Source organism: Corvus brachyrhynchos, unplaced genomic scaffold (genome assembly GCF_000691975.1).
Source record: "Corvus brachyrhynchos isolate BGI_N302 unplaced genomic scaffold, ASM69197v1 scaffold34, whole genome shotgun sequence".
Taxonomy (NCBI): Eukaryota; Metazoa; Chordata; class Aves; order Passeriformes; family Corvidae; genus Corvus; species Corvus brachyrhynchos.
Window position 1 is genome coordinate 7232503 of NW_008238126.1, and position 6868 is coordinate 7239370.

Consider the following 6868-nt stretch of genomic DNA (forward strand, 5'->3'; position numbering starts at 1 on the left):
AGAAACACACATTAAAGCCAGGGTTTCCTTTCAGACTGAATGTTCTATCAAGAAGTGAAAATCTCTCTTTGCCTTGGATGCAGTCATGTATCTAATCTTACCATAAATACTGCATGACTGTGTTAGACTGATTTAATGGCAGCTCTATAAATAAAAAACCCCTTGACCTAACGTACAGGCTCTGCTGCTGCCATGAAGAGGGCTGTTGGAGCTGAGGGTGTGGGATGAAGTCACAGAGCAGTGTCCTAGCCTTGGAGACAGGCTATGGACAGTGGAAACTTGGATCCCTCCTTCCCCAGTGGCTCAGGCTGAGCTGGGAGAAGGTGATCTAGCACAGATTTCCACGTGGCAGGACACAGTTTATGAGTTTTGTGAAATGCTGAGTGCAGACAGATGTACAGGGATTGCCATTGGGATGTTGACATTTACAGCTGGAAGTGCTTTGTGTTACAGAGGTATTGAGGGCACATGGGGCACTGCAGGAACTCTCTGTGTGTTTCTCAGAGGGCTCAGAGCATCTGCTCACTAATGTCTGATTGTTCTTGCCTCCAGAACAACCAGGTGGGAGACCAGAGATACCCACATTCCATGGCATCTAGGGGATGGATTCACCCTTCCCAGCAAAATGGGATTTTTGCAGGTAGCTTTAACCAAGACGAGACACAACAGCAAATTCTCCACTGGCTCCAGCCGTGGAGCAGCAGTGACACAAGAACCTGCCCTGCTTGTGTCCTGTGCCAGCTACTGCTGACCTGCACATGACCATCACCTTTCCCAGAGACCATAGTTTCCATACACGTATGCTTTCTGCCAGTGCCAGGGGGAACTGGGCTCAAAGGATATAAAAACCCATTTTGTGATTAGCCCAGAGAAAAGGCTGGGTTGGGAAATGGAAGCTGAGCTTGCTGTGCAGCACAGCCATGTGTCAGCTGATGGCTCTGCCTAGGCATTAGCTCTGAATTCTCCAGGCAGCCTCACAACACCTCTGTGGAGGTGACATCATGATATCAAAATGAAATGAGACTATTTAAATGCAAGACTATCGTGGTGCCAGTACAATGTGAAAATGAAACTGAGTCAATGTAACCCCACAGGGAGCAAGTTACAGTTTGAAAGAGAAATAAAACAATGTAAATGGATGTTACACTGGACTTAAAGAGTCCACTGAGGCCAGGGTCTGTTGCTGAATTTGTTTGGGCATTCAGCTTAATTTGTGCCATATATCTTGAGCTGGATGCATTGTTTTACTGAATAGCTATTAACTAAAATTAACATGCAGCCAAGTATGTTAGTGTGCAGGCAGGGTTTGACCTAAGCTGTGAAAAGCAAAGACACCATGGAAGTCTGGCATTTCCTTCCTAAGTGGGAAATGTCACTGAAACAACTCCATGATACAGAATCTACACAATTATGAGTATCCTGGCACTGTCAAAGAAAGATATTTACAAACTCACTGGAAACTAAGATGTGAAAACATAAATGATACGGGTGTGTTGGGATTCAGTGTGAATCAAGCCTGGATTCAGGCATGCAGGGGGAAGGGAAAATGCAGTGTCATCATCAAGGACCTGAAGGGTATGCAAGAGCAAAAAGCAAGTTTTAGTCCTTAGGGGAGCTATCAAGGGGTAATGGCACAAAATTGAGGATAAGAACTATCAGTCTGATTACCAGAACAGTCCTGCATTAGCGGGATCTGCTGGGCTGTGACAGGGTCTCCCTTGGAAACAGCAGATTTCATCTGGATGTCTGCTAGGAGTGCTGGGATTCCTAATACAGAACTGCCTGTTCCTGTGCTGCTGAGAGTAACAGTGCTGCTGATGCACTTGTGAAGCACATCCTGCAGCTGCCCTGCAAGGGCTAAGAAATGGAAGAAAAACTTGGCTTTTTGGCAGCCATGCTGAGAGAGATGCTCTGGACAGTCCTCCAGACATCTGGAGGTGTTAAGGTCTGCCTAGGCAAAATCTCCAGCTGGAAAAAGGACATAAGCAGGTAGATCCAGAGGCATGGTCATCCTTCCACTGCAGTGCACCCATAGCTCACTGTTTTCATATATGTGATAGCAACAAAAATGCTATATTTTACAGACAGATACCAATTCCTCAGATGATCACAAACCTTAAATGAATTAATGAGCAACAGGTGTACAAGACATAAAAATGTTTTATTATAATTTTTTGAAGAAGAACCTGAGATTTATCAGCAGTCTCCCAAGAACAAGAAGGGACACTAAAATTTCCCCTCTGTTTGCTATAGTGACAAAAGGGAGGAATGGAGAGATACAGGAGTGCAATGTCCTAGGTCACCCTAATTCTTTTATTGACACTCATTACTGCAGTGACAGAATACAAATGCTCCCAAAGAACTATTATATTCTACCAAACCTATAATGTCAATAATCTTCAGGGAATCTGTAATCCAAATAACCAGGCTGGTTTCAGCAGGCCCTAAAGAGCACTTAGTCTATAGCCTTACTACAAAATCACTGGGAAATTTGGGCTTAGAACTACATGCAGCCACTACACAATTCCTGCTCTGTTGAAGTTAAATGTATCAGGCACTCATTTAATAAAAACCATAATCTTAAAAAGACATGAAAGAGAACTCAGTCTAGATTAGGGATCAAATACATGATTGATGCTACAGCAGTTTTTTAGGATACAGGGGAGTAAAATAATGTAAACACTGTGTTTTGCTATCCAGTATCATCATTATGAACCTCCTTGACTCCCCTGCAAAGAACTAAGAAGAAAAGCACAAGGAAACACAGCTGGAGATGAAAGCACTGAACTGTGGGGTAAAAAAAGAACAAACCCTTTCAGATCCAAACCAGTTATATTTGCAAATTATCATTCTGACTGTATTTAAGGAACTTACTAAGGTATAGAAAAATAATGCAACTGAAGGCCTAAAAGAGACAGAGGAAAGGATATAAATCTGTAGCTTTCTAGAAGGCAGAAACATAGAAAAAAAGATGCGCCACAAAAAACTGCACCCTATAACTCACACAGTTGTTTGGCATCTGAAAGAGCTTGATAAAACTCTGGCCTTGGGACAGAGATTCACTCCAGCTACTGCAGCTTTCTTAGCTGGTTTGCCTAGACATCAGCCCAAGTTTGTAACACGATTTTTATGCCTTTCCTGCAGCTCTCCTACAAAACACAGCAGACCACTACTTTAGAGAGAGAATTCCAAAATCAGTCAGTTGAAGTGAGTGCCAGTGTTCTTGGATATTGATGGAAAAATAAGACAAAAACTAGAGCTGCATGCTGGTGCCTACCATCCAACTTCGAGAGAGCCAGACTTCCCAACTGCACATCTTGCACCAGGCCCAGCACCCCTGGTCACAGCAGCAAGGCTGCTGTCAGGTACAGCAAGCCTGTTTCCAAGGCATGGATGGATCAGGCCCTGGGAAGATTCTGATCTGGGGGGATGTGACAGTTACAAATGGCCTGTGCAGGCCCTGTGACAGGCTGCTCACGGGGTAACTGATGAGCTGGTGTCCCGCCAAGCAGAGCCCATGTATTTAGCGAATGACAGAAGTGCGATGTTGATCGAATCTGTGTGAATAGCAAAGAAAAGCAAATACAGGCTCTACACTAAATGCCCATGATGGATAGATTCGTCTTGCTGTGTGCTACCCTGATTCCAGTGTATTCATTCAAACTACACATGTAATTCAAAATTTTCCTTGAATTTATTCTTGTTTACAGGAGCTCTGAAGCACTGTGCTTCCAAGTGTTTGCAAATGACAAAGTACTCCACTCTGCTCCAGGGAAGGATTTGAGTCCATATCCTGAATTAAGTCTATAGCACACTCTTGCTAGCTGCAATAAATAAAGGGTAGGCTTTGATTTGTCTACATGACAGTGTAAATCAAAGGAAGTAGAGGGAACAAAGCCCCAGCCACATGGCACCTGGGAAAGGAGAAGAGGAGGGGTGGAGAAGGTGCTTCTGCTTCTACCACAAAGCTTTGGCCAAAATCTAATTGGCTTTGAAAGAGCAAAAAGCTCAAACCTCCTACTTGGAGAGACCTCAGACCCTTCACCTTTGTGTTCCACACACAGTGTACAAATCCACACGTTATACTGAAAAAATTAACCACAATACTGAGGTTTTAAAAAATTGTTTATTCTAAAGGAGAGAATTCTGCAAGATTTTAAGTTTCCTAGGTGACTAGTTTTGCATCTTTGAAGCCCACCTGTGAGAATGACAGTTACAGATATAGACTCTTTTTTTCTTTTTTTATTTTTTACTCTTTCCTTTCTATAAATCACATGCAGCTTCCCGAGGCACCTTTGCTCCAGAATGTCTGAAGCCTCAGGAAGCCTGTGGAAGCTGTATTTTGCCAAGGATTCGGGGGCTGATTTTTATTTTTGTATTCTTGATGTAGGCAATTCTTGTAGAAGCAAAATACTGTAATTAAGTTGTCTCAGTATTGACAGTTTCTTTGTTGCATTTTTCCTATTCCCTTTTCACTGGGTCACTCTGATGGACTGGAGAAGATTAAAAACATGATCCCATTGAATTAAAGGAAGTATTGCAATCCAAACCTATCAGTACTAACCTGAGAATGTTCTATTCCATATTATTAAATACTATTTTAAAAGATGCATGATTTCCTGTGTTAGGAAACTAACAAAGATACAGAATATCCTTGTCTCACTGAAAAGATGAAATCCCTCCTCTCTGCTTCCAAGACTGTTTTCAGAATCGGGATTTGCACAGGTCAAGCTGCCCATCAGTCCCTGTGACCTGGCAAAGGTCATTCTCTTCGTGGAGGAGTTTTCTGACCTTCTAAAGATGGGGGAATCAGGTTCACTAAGCAGCTCCAACACAGGCCTTTCATCCCTGACCTCCAGGCTGGATTCCTGCAACTCATTAGACAGTTAGAGTGAAACATGCTAATAGATTGCACATTTAGAGTCACTGATGCCTCAGCACCTGGGGTGAAATCTCTGCAGGCAGAGTTCAAGATGCCGTGCATTACTTGCAGCCACTGCCACATGCCATGGGTTAAGTCACCTCATCTCACCTGGGCTCTCAGCTGTCAAAGCTTTTCTTGTTATTTGGAAACAGAGGCAGAACAGAGTATCAGACAGACTAATAATCTGGACTTATCCTTACAGTTTTCACAAGCAGCCAAGTTTAAAGTACAAAAGCAGGGTATAAGAAGAAAGGTTAGGTGGAAGAAGCCTTAGAGGAAGGCAGAGATCACAAAGCAGCTCTGTCTAGTGGTAGAGAGAAAGAGCTGTGCCTATGGCTCCTGCAGTAAAGGATTAAACACGTGTGTTATTCCACGGGGCAGAATTGTGTACACACTCTATAAAAATGAAACCAAGTCCAAATGACTGTAAGGAACTTTTTTTTGACATATGAAAATTTGTAAACCATTAGAGCAGAGTGTTTCTATGCAGACAAAGTTATACATGGCAGAAATGTGTTATTAGTGGAATAAAATAAAGCAAAACTGGTATAAATATTGTGTTGGGTTTTTTTTTTCTTTTAAAAATAACTACGCTTTTATAATGGCATTTTGATGTAACCCTTCTGCTCATCAGCACCCACATCCCTTCACACCCATGCCTGACTGCTGCTGGCAATGAGTTACAGCCTGACTGTACCTCAATGGCAATAAAAGGGGAAGTTTAAAGATACCCAAATCTGTTATTGCTCAGGAAAATGATCAATGTTATCAGGTATCAATGCATAAGAACCTTCTGAATATTCCTCTCTGCTAATGCTCTGCTGATTTTATTGGCTGTCTCTTTTACCCTTATCAAATTCCAGATCCTCCTTCTAAAGTCCTAGATGGATCAGGTAATGATGGCCATTCAGAAACCTCCTCCAAGATGTGATGCCTCTTGACACATATGTCCCACAGGCACTATGAAACATTAAAGTGACAGAACTGGAAATACAAAGTTAAGAGATGGAGATTTCTTCAGAGATAGCCCGATAGACTGGGACATGTTCACAGAGAACATCAAGAGGTCTGTAGGTCTCGATGGCTTCCACAGCCACGTGGAAATTTATTTCAGTGGATCCTCACTCCCACAATGCTGACAACAAAGAAAGAGAGGCCAGCATGTCAGTTTAGTTACTACAAAAACAGTTTGCCAGAACAACAGGAAAGACCAAACAGCCACGAGGAATTGAAGCTGGAGCACATTTAAATTCTACACCCCAAGACAGCCATAAGAAGTTCTCAAATTCCATACAGGGACATGTGTGATGTGTGTGACGTTTGCTATGCCCACAAACACCTCTGGTCACTGAAGCTGCAGCTGAGGCAGAACAGAGCTGTAACAGGTGTGGCAGAGGTGATGCAGGACCATTTCTGCCAGCAGTCACCGCTGAAGATGGGCAGCACTCTGAGCACAGCGCCAGGACACACTTCAGCTACAGCAGAACGTGTCTTTTCATGACAGAGATCACAACTCACTACAGCATCCAAAGCTGTGTCCATCACAGTTATTCACAATAATAAAGATTTCAGAGAAAGCACTAAAGCCTTGCATTTATCCGAATTCTGGCTTAAGGGCTATGTGTGACCAAATTGTGCCATCATGAATCACATCCTGATGGAGCATGTGGTGACAAGTCCACATGAACAATACCTGATATCTGTGACTCTGACACATCACCAACAGTGTGCAGTGACTTCATCTGGGTTCAAAAATAATACACATAATTTGGGGACATGCTAGCTTCCTTGTCACCAAATCAACATAATTAATTTAACCACTATCATTACAGCTGAACTTTCCAGCCCAGTCAAACTACATAAGTCAATTCCTTCTGTATACTTTTTTTTGATGTTTTCCTTCCTCTGTGGCTAATTACTGAAGATTTTTCTAAGCCCTAATTC